This window comes from Pinus tabuliformis, chromosome 8, assembly GCF_031772625.1.
Source record: "Pinus tabuliformis cultivar Carrire ecotype Pingquan chromosome 8, CPIR1, whole genome shotgun sequence".
NCBI classification, from domain to species: Eukaryota; Viridiplantae; Streptophyta; class Pinopsida; order Pinales; family Pinaceae; genus Pinus; species Pinus tabuliformis.
This window is the reverse complement of record NC_142294.1, coordinates 1436033440-1436049191: the sequence shown is the minus strand read 5'-3', so window position 1 is coordinate 1436049191 and position 15752 is coordinate 1436033440. Positions and strand designations below refer to the sequence as shown.

Below are 15752 nucleotides of genomic sequence, written 5' to 3'. Positions count from 1 at the left end.
AACTCTGAAATAATTTGTAAAAATATTTGATAAAAAACAACCAAATACAAAGTTAAAAACAAACTTATTATAAAATAAATTAATATAATACATTCCTAAAATTTAATTATTATTATTATGTTTTAAGATGCTTTTATTTAAAATTTTAATTTTATTATTATTTTTAAGATTTCTATTTAAAAATTTTAATTTTTTTCCTTTATAAAATATTTAAAAAAAATATAAATATTTTTTCCTTAAATTTTCATCATGAACTCTAACCGCCTAAATTGATAAAATAGTATAAAATTCCAGAAAGAAGGGAACCTACTTTTTTCTGGCATTGATTGAATCGACATTACTGGTCAGAGAATTTGAAACCGTATGGTTGCAAAAGTTCCGTAACACAATGAAACTGCTGTGTTGGTACGTAATGAATATAAGGTGGGTAAAAATATATTGTGGGTGTATACAGCCTGCTGTTTTATCGGCAGCTTAGTATTTTTCAGCGAAAAATAACTAACCGGCCAATAACATCAAATAAACTGAGACTAAATATACCCACCCTTAAAAGTTAACAAACTAGTATTCCAAAAGCGAGAGCATATACGGCTAGCTTATTTAATTGCCATTCGCAGGCTATATATTTGTTGCCGTTATTTTCAGTGATGTAGCATTGCTTTGATTTAATTTCATTAAAGTCAACAGAATCTACAAAATGACGACAAAACTGGTAGGGCGTAAGATCGCCAACAGCCTTGTAACTTGGAAGTTAGCGAGCCAGAATTCCAAAATAAGATTCCCTCCCAAATCGCCAGCCATTGTCACGCCTAACGCTGTCCCAATCGCTCGCCATCGTCACGGCCTAAAGCTGCGGAACTGTATACTGACCTTTGCAGCCAAACTGATTCAATATAAATAAATTCTTCCATTCATCATCTCATCATTATCAAAGATCAGCGTCCGAACCTCCTCTACTTCCTCAGCTCAGACAAGAAACATCGATAATTATGGCTATGGCTGCAATCCGTAGCCAGAGATTCAGGACTCAGCTCATAAAATTCCCAAATCTGGCGACAAGCCGCTCAGTGTCTTCTACCGCCGCTAAAGAAGAAGAACGAGACGCGACGGAGCAACTCTGCCACTATTTTCCTGTGACAAAGGGGGCAGATTTTAATTTCCAAAGCAACAGGCCACGGATTCGACTAGGGAGCTCTATCTCTTCTCCCCCTATTCCTCGACGGGAACGCTCCAGGCAAGATATTCCCTGTCAATTACTTTAATGAATTCAAAAATTTACCCCTTACATGTGCTCCAGGCGCTTCGGTTTCCTTGATTCCTTTATTCCTCGGAAGCATAATATTATGCAAATTCCCATGGCATTTAAAAGATTCCTGTATTTTTCTGTTCAGACCATTATAACTTTTTAATTCCTTCGTGAGAATTAAAGGTTTGAAACATTTAGTTAAGGTCTGGAGAATGTTAGAAAGCGTTATGGCAGAAAAAAAAAGGAGTATTGGCAGAAGTTCGGTGATCTACGCAGATGCGAGTGCTGTTTCGAAAATTAATCCTATTGCGAGGCGTATGATGCTTTCTGTGAAGTGTGCGGTGTGTGTATGGCAACACTCGGTAGACTGCTTGTCCTGTGATTCGAACTCGCTACCTCTTCGAATGAGATTAGAATGGAATTTTCCCATCGCTGGCTTGCAGATATTATTAATTAATATTTACAGCGATCAAAACTGATGTTCCATATCAGGTTGACGGCCATCTGGCCGTCAAAGTGCGTCCGTAATCTCTTTAATTAGATTTTTTTTCGATTTTTATATTATTTACGGGACACATTTCAATGTAATGTGGGCCGTAATGAGTTAGGTGTCAACCTGGGTTGAAACACTTTTACCAAATTTGACTGTCCATAGATATTTTTTTGGAGCATTCGATTGCTTCACTGGCCGGGAGGGTGCAAAGGCGCTTTTAAGATTTTTTTATAATATCATTTTTCAGGTGTAAATGAGTTGGCCGTGGAGTGTATATTTTAAATTAGTATACAGTTTTAGATTTAAGTTTGTATCAAATTTCATGTAGAAGAATATTATTTTTCAGGTGTAAATGAGTTGGCCGGTGGAGTGTATATATTAAATTAGTATACAGTTTTAGATTAAGTTTGTATCAAATTTCATGTAGAAGGCAGAGTGTTGGAGATAATCCTATGTGATATTAAAGCTAATTTGAAATTAAACTTAATTTAATATGTTATTTTTAAATACTTAGGGAGAAGTTTGAATTTTTAGTCTTACTATTTATATAATACTTCATTATATGGCTATTGCTAATTAACTGCCCTACATACAGTTAATGTTTATTATTTTTATTAACAAAAATAATGAATATTTTTTAATATAATTTAAATGATTTTTTTAAAATAATTTTTATCTCCAAAATTGTTAAAATTTATTTTAAAATGATAAATTTGAATGACAAAATCTATATTGTCTTAAGAATCCATTTATAAATGTAACAATTTCCTAATAAACCGTTTCCCCCCTATAAAGCTACCTTATACAGAGCATCGCGAGAAAGGTGGATCGCATAATATCAGTCCTAAACCGGCTTCCCCCCCTATACAGCTACTTTATACAGAGCATCGCGAGAAAGGTGGATCGCATAATATCAGTCCTACATGCAATTTACTTTTCTAAGGCTTTCGTGGGCTTTCCCGCGTCGACCTACCAGACGCAGGGCATCGCTAGCAGGTTGGATCGGGTAAATATCGGGCTTCTATATAATATAATTTATTAAGTAATTTTACTTCTTCCTGGAAATCATTCAACTAATCTTATTTATTTATTTTGTAAATTATATATTTCATACTGAGTTGTTTTAGTGGGATCTTTTGAAATCACAAGTTTAAGGGGTGAACTCTACACAATGGAAGTGCTCCAAGGGTTTTTCAGGGTGTTTAATCCATATATATAGTGAAAAACTAGTTTAAAACAACACAAATCAAGTTCTGACCACAATTTTTTTTCAACCGGTCAGAAATCTAAGTGAAACTCTAAAAAGTTGCACTTAAAGACAAATCTATTTAATACTAAAGTTCTAAAATTAAAAAAATAAAAATAAAAATCAATTAATTGATTTTAATTTTAAATTTTTTATATAGTTCTTTTTTTTTAAAATATATATTAATTAGAGCAAACCCCGCATGGGGTGAGAAGTGATGAGTTTTGGGCACCCCATCTCGCATAATCACCATGAATGACGTGTTAGTGTCATCTAAATCTTTGAACAATGTAGTAAATACTTGCGGGTGGATGTGGTTCAGACCTTGGATAGCTTGTAGAAGGTTAATGTTAATCATACCCAAGAGAAGTGTGGTGTCTAAAGAGACCGTTGTTGGGATCTCACCATAACCAATTAACATGGAGTCTTTTTACCTTTAAATAGGCTACATTAGAGATGAATACCATGGACAAAACTATGGTTCTCATAAACTTGAAGCCCAAAAATTGCTAGTAACTTGATCGAGTCAAGTTTAGGCAAACCACTCTAACACTGTGTGGAGGGCGGGGGCCATCATTTCTGAAGCAACCAAGTTGCCTCGCCCTGATTTTCGTCTAGCTCCCTTGTATGCAATGGTTATTTTTGTTCTCGACCATGCCGACTTCGGAGTTTCCCTCAAAGTTGTTTCCCTTCTCTGAGTCACTGGTTCACAGTGTTGGTTGCGAGCTCTCTTCACCTCACCTCACAATGAGAGAGAAAGAGCTTTCTCTTTTGTTGCTTCTCCCCGACATTCTTTCAAGACCGCATAATTCTCTTGTTGTTAAAATTGGCAACTAGGGCCAAACTCCATGTGGGTCATTTTATTTATGGCAGCTAATATTTTTCTTGGATTCCTCTCATCGAGAGGTGGAGGATTGATCTAAAGATCATCCGATTCCGATAAGTATTCATGGAGTTATGAATTTATTTGTGTTATAAGACAATTTGTCAAGGTCGACTAGCAACCAAATAAACCCCACATGTGCTCAACGTTTTAGCATAAAAGGAGATGCCTTGAGAGTCATTTCACACACACTTCTATCTTGATTTCTCTCCACTTGTCTTGGGTTTTAGTGGAAGAGAAATCTAAGAGTGGAAGCCTTAGACGTTGGAGGAAAAGAGACTGCCTTAGGCGCAGCCCTAGAAGGTAGCCCTAACGCTATCCTAAGGCAGCCCTAACGTTGTCCTAAAGTAGCCCTAACACAGTCCTAAGAAAGCAGCCCTAACCGCAGTCCAAGCAAGCATCACAAGAGCTCATCAAAGGAGCCCAAGGAACTCCGCTAAGGGAAAAGGTAACTATATGGAAGCCGCAGCAAGAAGGCTACGACAGCGAGGGAGATAGGGGCTAACCGAGCTGTGGTAGAGGACTGAGGAGCTGAGCTTGGAGGCCGAGTTGAAGAAGAATGAATGCAGGTATGTTTGGGGCAGCGAAAAGGTAAGGGAAGCTTGTTTTGAGTGGGTTGTAGGTGACAGCATGGGACTGTGGTAGGCCGCAGTCCCAACCACCTCAAAATAGGGACAATGTGGAGATTTGAGGGCTCAAACATGCTTAGAACAACGGCATGCTAGGGAGGTGTACTATGAAGGTGTGTTGCAGTCCTTGAGGGCTATTTGTGGACTGATAGATAGGTGTGTGAGGTCTACCAGATACCCTAACCAGTCACAATATAAGCAGTAGTGTGGGCAGACTTGGAACAATAGTGTTGAAGGGACAATAGTGCTAGTAAATGGGACAGCTGGGCTACATGGTGCTGCTAAGACACACGGGACAACAACAAGGCATGACAAGGCTATTGGGACAACAATAAGGTGTATCAGTGTTACTTGGGAGCGGGAGCGGGAGCGACCATTTTCAGAAGCTCCCGGTTTGGGAGCGAATCGGGGAGCGATTTTTTAAAATAATATATATTTTTTATATTTTTTAATTTTTGATACATATATGTCAACAAAAACATGTAGAATGATGAAATAGACATAAAAAACATAAAAAAACATAAATTGATCATTGAACCATATCACATCAATCATCTAGAAATTATAATCGTCATCAACCTTAGTAAAATAATAAATTAAAATAACATTCAATTCAATAACATTTATCATCATTGATCACCAAAGTAACAAGTTGTACTTGTAAGCCAAGTTTAACCATTACAAGAAGTAATATCGAAGATATTTCTAAGTCTTAACTTCTAACTGTTAACATGATATGAAATGTTAAAAATTTATAAAATGAAACATGAATAATGAGATGAAATGAAACAACTTTAGTCTTTCACAAAGCATCATATTCATAATTCACAATCATTACCAATGAGTTATAATTGCCAAGGCCCAACTTCAAACTTCAAATTTTCATTGTCACAGTCACCAGTGATATAATGTTTACAAAAAATATCATAATGTCATAATGATATGAAAGAGTCAAGAGTCAAGAGTCAAGGACTCAAAACTCAACACTGAACAGTTATGAAAACTAAAGTGACAAGTCACAAGTCTAATAGAAACTAAAAAAGACAAGTAAACTGTAAATCTACAAGTGCCCTTGCCACGAGAGTCTCCAGGAGTATAAGTAGGTCTTGGCGGTCTTCTAGGAGTCTCCCGCCCAGACCGACGACCAGAACTAGAGCCTCCACGCGAGGGTGTCGATGGAGGTGGCGACAGCAATGGAACAAGACTCGGGCCCCGAGAACTGGATGGTGGAGGTGGAGGTGGCATGGCTGCTGCAGCTGCTTCAGCTTCATCCCGTACAAGCTCATCTTCTAGTTCTTCCATATGTACAATGCCATCTTCCAAATTGTCGTCCTCAGGGTGATTGTCCCAAATTTTATATGTGGGATCTTCATTAGCCCGATCACAGTAATGGCTCAACAACCTCAAATTGTAGTGCACATAAACCAAGCTTTTCTGCTCGTTTTTCGTTGAGCCTGTTTCTTTTCACATTATGTATATAACTGTAGGTGCTCCAACACCTCTCTGCAGAAGAAGAATTTACAACCTGTGCAAGAACTTTCAATGCCAATTTTCGCAAAAGTCCGTCGCCGCCATATGTTTCCCACCATGTGAGAGAATCAAATTTATCTTTGTCGTCCATTGCATGGAAGTTACCATACAAACCACTGCCAGTGAAGTATCTGCCTATTTTCAAGGCGCACAGCTGCACATTCCTCCCTGTCAGGCACCAACTTTTCTAATGCATCCAGATATCCTTTAGTTACCTCTCGATCTAAATGGGGTTTGGTCCTAACACACCACCCCCTGCTGCAGGTTTGCCCAACCAAGAATCTGAGTAGTATTTTGGCGTAAGGATATACGCCAAGCAATGTAGTGGAAGGTTAAGCCTTTTCCACCGTTGACACACACAATCGTGAATCAGATTGTACAAGTCGGGATCTCTGTTATTAACAATGTCTTTTATTTCCCCCAACATGGTATCCATTTGCTCATACACCTCACCAATCACTGGTTTGTCTGTATCTGCAAACCGAATCATGTTATAAATTGGCTTGGTGAAATCCAATACCTGTCTCACAGTTGTCCAAAACTGCCCATCAAGAGCGGCCTCCTCCACCCACCGTTTCAAAACCTGCAATGTCAGCTACATTTGTAGCCCTTTCCTTTAACACCTGCCAATTTGGACTTGATACCATGCTAGCTAAACCCTCTCTTACCTTCAAAAGGCGCTTGAAGGTGAGGTAATAGCTACCAAATCTAGTCCTCGCAATCTTCAGCAACTCCAATCTCGAGTGACTGCGGAAAAGGCCATGGGTATTGCTATGATTTGTAATAAATTTTATCATTTTTTTCCTTCTTGTACAAATCACCATCCATTGGTATTGTTCATTTTTGTTTTTGACAATATCATGCAACAGAAGGTTCAATGTGTGAACCAAACATCCAGACCAAAATATGTTCGGGTATCTATCCTCAATAATTGCTCCCGCTGCCTTACAATTAGGAGCATTATCAGTGATGACTTGGATGACATTGTATGGGCCAATACGCTCAATTGTTTCAAGCAATGCTTCTGCAATGTTGATAGCGGTCTTGAACTTGTCTGAGTAATCATGTGCAGCTAGAAAAATGGGACCACTTCGGGACACAGCGAGAACACTTATCAATGGCTTGCCTTTTACATTTGTCCATCCATCAGATACAATGGACACCCCATTGTCAGTCCAAGAACTTGTCATTTTATCAAAGAATGTGATATTTTTGCTTTTTCATGATCAAGGCCAACTGTTCTTGCCTTGTCATACCCAGGGCTCTTGTATCCTTTAGGGGCATCATTTATGGCAGAAACCATTTCGTGCCAATAAGGTGAGCGTAGAACATTGAATGGTATCCCATTTGCATAGAGGAACCTGTAAATTTTTGAATCCACATCATTCCTACACCCCTCATCAAGGAAATCTGATATGGTTCTACGGCGTAAAGATGATGACCCTGAGCCTCCATGTCCATATCCACTGCCTTGGGAGGATGCTGAAGGAGTTCTTTGTGAGCTTTCAAAGAAACCCCTTGATCTTTTTGCTTTGTATTGGGCGTCCTCCTCTTCCTTTATGTATTTGGCTCTATCTTTTGTTGACACCTTGTCGCAAGTTCTGATTCCTATTTGTTTCTCTCCATCCCATGCCCTTTTCCCGCAAAGGTGTCTTCTCAAACGGGTGTATGAGCCTGTGAAATCAGAATTGCAATGGGGCAATGAAATTTAGTGGTTCCACCCCTCTCCCTGCTTCAGGCCTCTGAACATATTTCCACAATGGAGTTTGGTCTTGTTTAGTTTTTTGACCCTCATGTTCACCCTCCTCCACATCCTCCTCACTGGTTTTCACCTATTTGACTTCCTCCGCTTCTTCATCCACCTCTTCAGTTTCAGGCCCCCTCCGTTTCCTACTCTCCACCACCATAATAACCAGAAAAGGGACCAGGAAGAGGAAAATGCCAATAAAAATCCCCAGGTCCATGTGTTTATGTTTGTAGGGTTTGAGTCTTGAATCTGCAAATTAATTTAGTTTATTGGGATTATTCATTTAATTTATTAATTTAATTTAAATTAATGATCTTTAAACTCAAACAGAAATTAAACTAACCAAACTAACCACCTAACCAGCTAAACTAACTAAATGATTAAGTTACTTACCTCTGCAAGCTTGCTCCTCGCTCCTTGGCACTTGCTCCTCGCTCCTCAGCTCTGGCTCCTTGCTCCTCAGCTCTTGCTCCTTGCTCCTTTGCTCTCAAACTCAAGCTCAATCTCATTGAAATGATTTTGTTTTGGCCCATTGGCTTATAAATCCAAAAAAAATAAGTTAAATTTTTTGTTTTTTTTTCGGTCCGCGGAATTTTTTTCCCCGAATCGCTCCCGAATTTTTAAAATTCGCTCCCGGAGCGTTTTTAATGCCCGGGAGCGATCAGGGAGCGATCGCTCCCCGATCGCTCCCGGCATTAAAAAGCGCTCCGGGAGCGCGGGAGCGATCGCTCCCTGAAGCGCTCCCTCACAGACCAGGGAGCGCAAATTTTTTTCGGGAGCGCGCTCCCGAAAATCGCTCCCGTCCGGGAGCGATTTGGGGAGCGCGCTCCCGACCCGCTCCCGAGCCGCTCCCGCCCGGAGCGCGCTCGGGAGCGGGTTCGAAAGGGGGGGGGCGCTCCCCCGCATCACTGGTTGACACCTTGTCGCAAGTTCTGATTCCTATTTGTTTCTCTCCATCCCATGCCCTTTTTCCCGCAAAGGTGTCTTCTCAAACGGGTGTATGAGCCTGTGAAATCAGAATTGCAATGGGGGCAATGAAATTTAGTGGTTCCACCCCCTCTCCCTGCTTCAGGCCTCTGAACATATTTCCACAATGGAGTTTGGTCTTGTTTAGTTTTTGACCCTCATGTTCACCCTCCTCCACATCCTCCTCACTGGGGTTTTCACCTATTTGACTTCCTCCGGCTTCTTCATCCACCTCTTCAGTTTCAGGCCCCCTCCGTTTCCTACTCTCCACCACCATAATAACCAGAAAAGGGACCAGAAGAGGAAAATGCCAATAAAAAATCCCCAGGTCCATCGTGTTTGATGTTTGTAGGGTTTGAGTCTTGAATCTGCAAATTAATTTAGTTTATTGGGATTAATTCATTTAATTTATAATTTAATTTAAATTAATGATCTTTAAACTCAAACAGGTAAATTAAACTAACCAAACTAACCACCTAACCAGCTAAACTAACTAAATGATTAAGTTACTTACCTCTGCAAGCTTGCTCCTCGCTCCTTGGCACTTGCTCCTCGCTCCTCAGCTCTGGCTCCTTGCTCCTCAGCTCTTGCTCCTTGCTCCTTTGCTCTCAAACTCAAGCTCAATCTCATTGAAATGATTTGTTTTGGCCCATTGGGCTTATAAATCCAAAAAAATAAGTTAAAATTTTTTGTTTTTTTCGGTCCGCGCGGAATTTTTTTTCCGCCGAATCGCTCCCGAATTTTTAAAATTCGCTCCCGGAGCGTTTTTAATGCCCGGGAGCGATCAGGGAGCGATCGCTCCCCGATCGCTCCCGGGCATTAAAAAGCGCTCCGGGAGTGCGGGAGCGATCGCTCCCTGAAGCGCTCCCTCACAGACCAGGGAGCGCAAATTTTTTTACGGGAGCGCGCTCCTGAAAATCGCTCCCGTCCGGAGCGATTTGGGGAGCGCGCTCCCGACCCGCTCCCGAGCCGCTCCCGCCCGGAGCGCGCTTCGGAGCGGGTTCGAAGGGGGGGGGGGGGGCTCCCCCGCATCACTGAGGTGTATCAAGCTGTGATGGGACAACAACAAAACAATGGGACAACAAGCAAACATGGAATGGCTATGTCACTAATAGTGGGACAACAATATGCCACATAGGACAGCAATGGCTAGCATGGTACAACAATGGCACATGGGACAACTGTGGCAGCATGGTGCAACAATGGCACATGGGACAGTAGTGCAGCATAAGGTGCAGCAGTATGATGTATGGTCATGAGGTCCAACATTGTGATGATGGGTGCAACATGGTGCAGCACGGTGAGGTGCAACATGATGACGAGATGCAACACAATGATAGGTGAAGGAGTCACCTTGGAGAATCAGTTGAAGCAACATGTCTTCAACTGATCTCATGTATCATCTTCTTAGAGATGATCTATGCTCTTATCTAGATAAGTCAAAGTGTTGACTTCTGTTGTAAATGTACTATCTTTCTCTCTCTCTCTCCCTACTGAACTATTGAAGAACATATAAGAAGAATTGATCAAGGGTTTCTCCACATTAGGGTTTGTCCTTGGCTAGCGCCGCATCTTGTGTTCTCTTGTCTTGGCTTGTCTTCTGCGATTTATGTTTATGTTCTATCTGTAGTTAACTTTAATGCTGATGTGATTGCTAATCTGGAAAAGATATTGAGCTAACTGTGAAAATTGAAATAAATTTCTCTAAGCATAGAGCATACCTAAAATTAACATGGTATCAGAGCTGAGGTGAAGACAAAGCCCAAGCAAGAGTGAAAGAGCAACCACCGAAGACAGTTGGGAAAGGACAAAAGGATCAATGGGTTCCTCATCCTTCTTCAAACTCACCAAGGGTGAGGTCGAAGTAGAGAATATTATCCGAGTGGCATAGTAGAAGCATCTGCTAACCTATCTAAAGATCACTTCAATGAGAAGTCCGGATCTAAGGGTGGAAGGAAAGGCAGATGCCTTTCTTGCAATAAGTTCAACCATTATGCGAAGGAGTGTCCGAATGGTAGGGACACATCACTTGATGATGATAACAATCATTCCAGGGACATCTTCAATGATCAGAGGAATGATAGGTAATGCAGGTCATCAAGGAAATAGCCAACTCTTCAAAGAAAGCAAGGAACCCCAGGCACTTCATCAGATAGAAGGTTGCACTCTCTAATTTGGTAGAGATGGAAACAATCGTGGGATTATACTTGGAGTCAATGCCACCTATCCCGGAAAGGGTGTAGGGAATGTTACCTCTCAATTGAATGAGGGTAACTCGATTCATTTACAAAATCTCTTTTATGTACCCGATCGCAAGAAGAACCCGACCAAAGGTTTCAGGGTGGCATTCATTGATGGAAAGGTACGTGTTTGAAAATAGAATTTTCAAAGATGCTTTTACTCATGGGTTCAGGGTTGGAAATTTGTATTAAGTTGTAGGATGGTCCATTAGGGATCATATCTCATCTATTGCACCAGAGGTCTACTTTATGGGGCCTTACCCGATGTGAGTCATATGGTGACAGGGATGCTTGAATTCAAGAAGACCATGAAGGTACATGACTGAGATGTACGGAAGGAAAATCTTACAAGGGGACCATTCCCCTCATGTAGTAGGTCCACAGGTTTGAAACAACCTGAGGGGTTTGAGATTCATGATCGGGAATCTCATGTATGCAGGTGGAAGAAAGCCCTCTATGGATTGAAGCAAAACACCCTAGGCTTAATATGCGAGGATTGATAGCTGTTTGATGAAGCTGAGATTCACTAAGAGTGAAGCCGATCCAAACCATTGCTCGAAGGTTGTGGATGATAGACCTCTCATACCAGCACCTTCTGAGGATGACATATTTTCTGATAGGTGCAGACCCTCTCATTTGCAGAGTAAGAGGGAGTTGGATTCCGATGTGGAATGGTAAACTGCAAGCCCATGACTACCTTGAGGATCTTAACTTTCAGAAGTTATATGGTAGTAATGCTGGACCAGATTTGGGAAATGCCTTTGATTTTCATAAACTCATTCGGATTGATGTTCTTGGTAAACTTCCGTCCGGACGTATGTTTTGCAGTTAGCATGTTGGGCTCATATATGGTTGAACCTCACTGGATTGGTGCCAAGAATCTTCTGAGATATCTTCGGCGCACAATCTCTCATGGATTGAGAGACATTGCCGGAAATGTGAAGCTGCATGATTGTTCGAATGTTGACTTGGCGGGTAGCATGGAGGATCACAAGAGCACTTTTGAGTGTTGGTTCTCTTTGGGTTCTGCTTCGATATCTTGGATGAGCAGGAAGCAGAAGACGGTTGCTATAAGCATCGCTGAGACCGAATACATAGCTACGAGTATGATCTCGTGTGAAGCTACCTGGTCGCGAAAGCTCTTTAGTGAGCTGTTTGTACACATGATGGATACCACCGTGATCTTCTATTTCAACCAGAGGGGGATTCAATCATTGAGGAATCTCGTATTCCATGATTGCTCCAGCATATAGACATCAAATACTACCTTATCTGGGATATGGTACGTTGATGAGCAAGGAGGCTCATCGCATTGAGACTGATGTACAGATTGCAGACATTCTGTCGAAGCCTCGAGGAAAGGTCAAATTTGTGACTTTCCCGAACGACTTGGAGTTATTGAGAGACCCTCTTATGAGGGTCCTGCATGTTGCATGCATTGAGCTTTGGGAGCTCTGGGGGGCTTGTGGTACTTAATGGAGCAACAAGCGACCATAGGGCGACTCACCCTGCCCTAATGGTGCGCTGTGTGCAGGGTGAATAGCTCAACATTCCCCTGTGATACCTCGTGGCGACTTAGGGATAGGATGAGTGGTTCTCCTGTCGAGGCATCCTACCCATGTAGTCTGGGAGTCATGGGAAATACCTCTCATTTGGCCAATGAGCAGGGAAATGGGGTTAGGGACCATAGTAGTACTATCGATGGATGTATTGTTGTATCTATCGTACTCCCTATGCTAGGATGACCTCCATTGATATGGGATCAATGAAACTGATCTGGGATCAGTATGAGTGGTTTGAGACACTCTCTTGTGATATTGATCTGGGATCAATAAAATTGACTTTGGGTCAGTAAAAGTGATATGACTCACTCTCTTGGAACTGATCTGGGATTAGTAAGAGTGGTGTGACACACTCTCTTCATATGGAACTGACTTCGGGTCAGTAGAGAATGGTATAAGACATTCTCGATCAATTCTTCTTCTTCATGGTTCAGCAAAGCAGAGCAAATCTCAGCAGTGTAGGGCACTGATGGCAGAGATAGTACAATTGGCCAGATGGATCAGCGGATGGAGTTCTCCCTAGTTGAGAGGGAGTGTTAAAATTGGCAACTAGGGCCAAACTCCATGTGGGTCATCTTATTTATGGCAGTTGATATTTTTCTTGGATCCCTCTCATCGAGAGGTGTAGGATTGATCTAAAGGTCATCTGATTCCGATAAGTATTCATGGAGTTATGAATTTATTTGTGTTATAAGACAATTCGTCAAGGTTGGCCAGCAACCAAATAAACCCCACATGTGCTCAACGTTTTAGTATAAAAGGAGATGACTTGAGATTCATTTCACACACACTTCTGTCTTGATTTCTCTCCACGTGTTTTGGGTTTTAGTGGAAGAGAAATCTAGGAGTGGAAGCCCTAGACGTTGGAGGAAAAGAGGCTGCCCTAGATGTAGTCCTAGAAGGCAGCCTTAACGCATTCCTAGAATGCAACCCTAATGCAGTCCTAGAAGGCAACCCTAACGCTATCCTAAGGCAGCCATAACGCAGTCCTAGAAGGCAACCCTAACTCTATCCTAAGGCAACCCTAACGCTGTCTTAAAGCAGCCCTAACGTAGTCCTAAGAAAGCAGCCCTAACCGCAGTCCAAGCAAGCATCACAAGAGCTCATCAAAGGAGCCCAAGGAACTCCGCTAAGGGAGAAAGGTAACTATATGGAAGCCGTAGCAAGAAGGCTAGGACAACGAGGGAGATAAGGGCTAACCAAGCTGCTGTTAGAGGGTCGAGGAGCTGAGCTTGGAGGCCGAGTTGAAGAAGGATGAACACAGGTATGTTTGGGGCAGCGAAAAGGTAAGGGAAGCCTGTTTTGAGTGGGCTATAGGTGGCAGCGTGGGACTGTCGTAGGCCGTAGTCCCAACCACCTCAAAACAGGGACAACATGCCCAGAACAACAACGTGCTAGGGGAGGTGTATTATGAAGGTGTGTTGCAGTCCTTGAGGGTTGTTTGTGGACTAATAGATAGGTGTGTGAGGTCTGCCAGATACCCTAACCAATCACAATATAAGCAGTAGTGTGGGCAGACTTGGAACAACAGTGTTAAAGGGACAACAGTGCTAGTAAATGGGACAACTGGGCTACATGGTGCTGCTAAGAGACATGGGACAACAACAAGGTATGGCAAGGCTATTGGACAGTAGCAAGGTATATAAGGCTGTGATGGGACAACAACAAAACAATGGGACAACAAGCAAACATGGAACGGCTATGTCGTTAACAGTGGGACAACAATATGCCACATAGGACATCAGTGGCTAGCATGGTACAACAATGGCACATGGGACAACTATGGCAGCATGGTGCAACAATGGCAGCGTGGTGAAACAATGGCACATGGGACAACAGTGCAGCATAAGGTGCAGCAGTATGATGTATGGTCATGAGGTCCAGCATTGTGATGATGGGTGCATCATGATGCAGCATGGTGAGGTGCAGCATGATGACGAGATGCAGCACAATGATAGGTGAAGGAGTCACCTTGGAGAATTAGTTGAAGCAGCATATCTTCAACTAATCTCATGTATCATCTTCTTAGAGATGATTTATGCTCTTATCTAGATAAGTCAAAGTGTTGACTTCTGATGTAAATGTACTATCTCTCTCTCTCTGCTGAACTATCGAAGAACATATAAGAAGAATTGATCAAGGGTTTCCCCACATTGGGGTTTGTCCTTGGCTAGCGCCACATCTTGTGTCCTCTTGTCTTGGCTTGTCTTTTGCGATTTATGTTTATGTTCTATCTGCAGTTTACTTTAATGCTGATGTGATTGCTAATCTGGAAAAGATATTGAGCTAACTGTGAAAATTGAAATAAATTTCTCTATGCATAGAACATACCTAAAATTAACACTTGTCTAGTTACTTGCGTCTTGGTTCTCTAGGTAGTCCATCATGGTTAGGTAGTGTGCTCGTGTTCGTTGGGGCAGTGAAAGTTGAAGGGGACTACAGAGTTCACTAACTCGTCTACAAGTTGAAGCCTCGGCTTGGGTGTACACTAAGCATATACCTGAAATAATTTGCAAAGAGTTAAGGAAGCCAGAGGCAATAGTGATAGTTGAACGAGCTTGCACTTCGAACTTAGAGGTCATGGCAGACATTTTGAATTGGATTCCCAACCTAGGGAACACCCAAGGAAGATAGAACTAGTACCTTCTCACCATTGACGTCTATTGGAAGATTAAAATACTACTAGGGAAAGTCATCATGGACAAAATGAAGCTAAAGAAAATATATTGTATATGTTAGACAAAGTGGTATTGAACTAGAAGAGATGCAGCTCCATCTCAAACACATATAAAAGCAACTGCCTCAAAGCTTTGTTCCAATTAACTACAACAAAGAACACCTCAACCAACAACCCATATATTAGCTCAATTGAGTTGAATGCCTCATGTTTTCTTTAATTTATATGGTTTATATTTCTAAATTTCTTTTTCTCCCAAAGTTTTCTCAATATTTATATTTATAGATACATAAAGCATACGTTTCCTTGATTCATTACTCAATAACATCGAATATAACTAAAATCATCTCAAAACCCTAATTCTCAATATCCTAGAAATAAAAACCTAGTCAAATCACTTGTGTTAACATTTTTGGCCAACAAGTTTCACATATCTTCATTGTTCAAAGAACCCTCACTCTAAGTTCATAATGGAAGGGAATATGAATAGCGGTCTAGAAAATGATTTCTTGTATAATGATAATCCCACCTTG

The 15752-nt window shown here is 41.4% G+C and overlaps 1 protein-coding gene across 6 annotated transcripts in view; it reads left to right on the top strand.

Annotated features, from left to right (window-relative positions):
- Window positions 1-816: 816 nt before the first annotated feature.
- The window catches only part of LOC149241070 (branched-chain-amino-acid aminotransferase 5, chloroplastic-like), a 209980-nt gene continuing 195044 nt past the window's right edge, over window positions 817-15752 (top strand). For 2 of the 6 annotated variants that reach the window (XM_089373863.1, XM_089373862.1), the window contains exon 1: window positions 817-1234. The gene's annotated coding sequence lies outside the window, so the exon portion shown is untranslated. Of the gene's footprint in view, window positions 1235-2508; window positions 2746-15752 lie in introns of those variants that run through there. The other 4 variants (XM_089373865.1, XM_089373864.1, XM_089373867.1 and 1 more) reach the window with 2 other exon arrangements.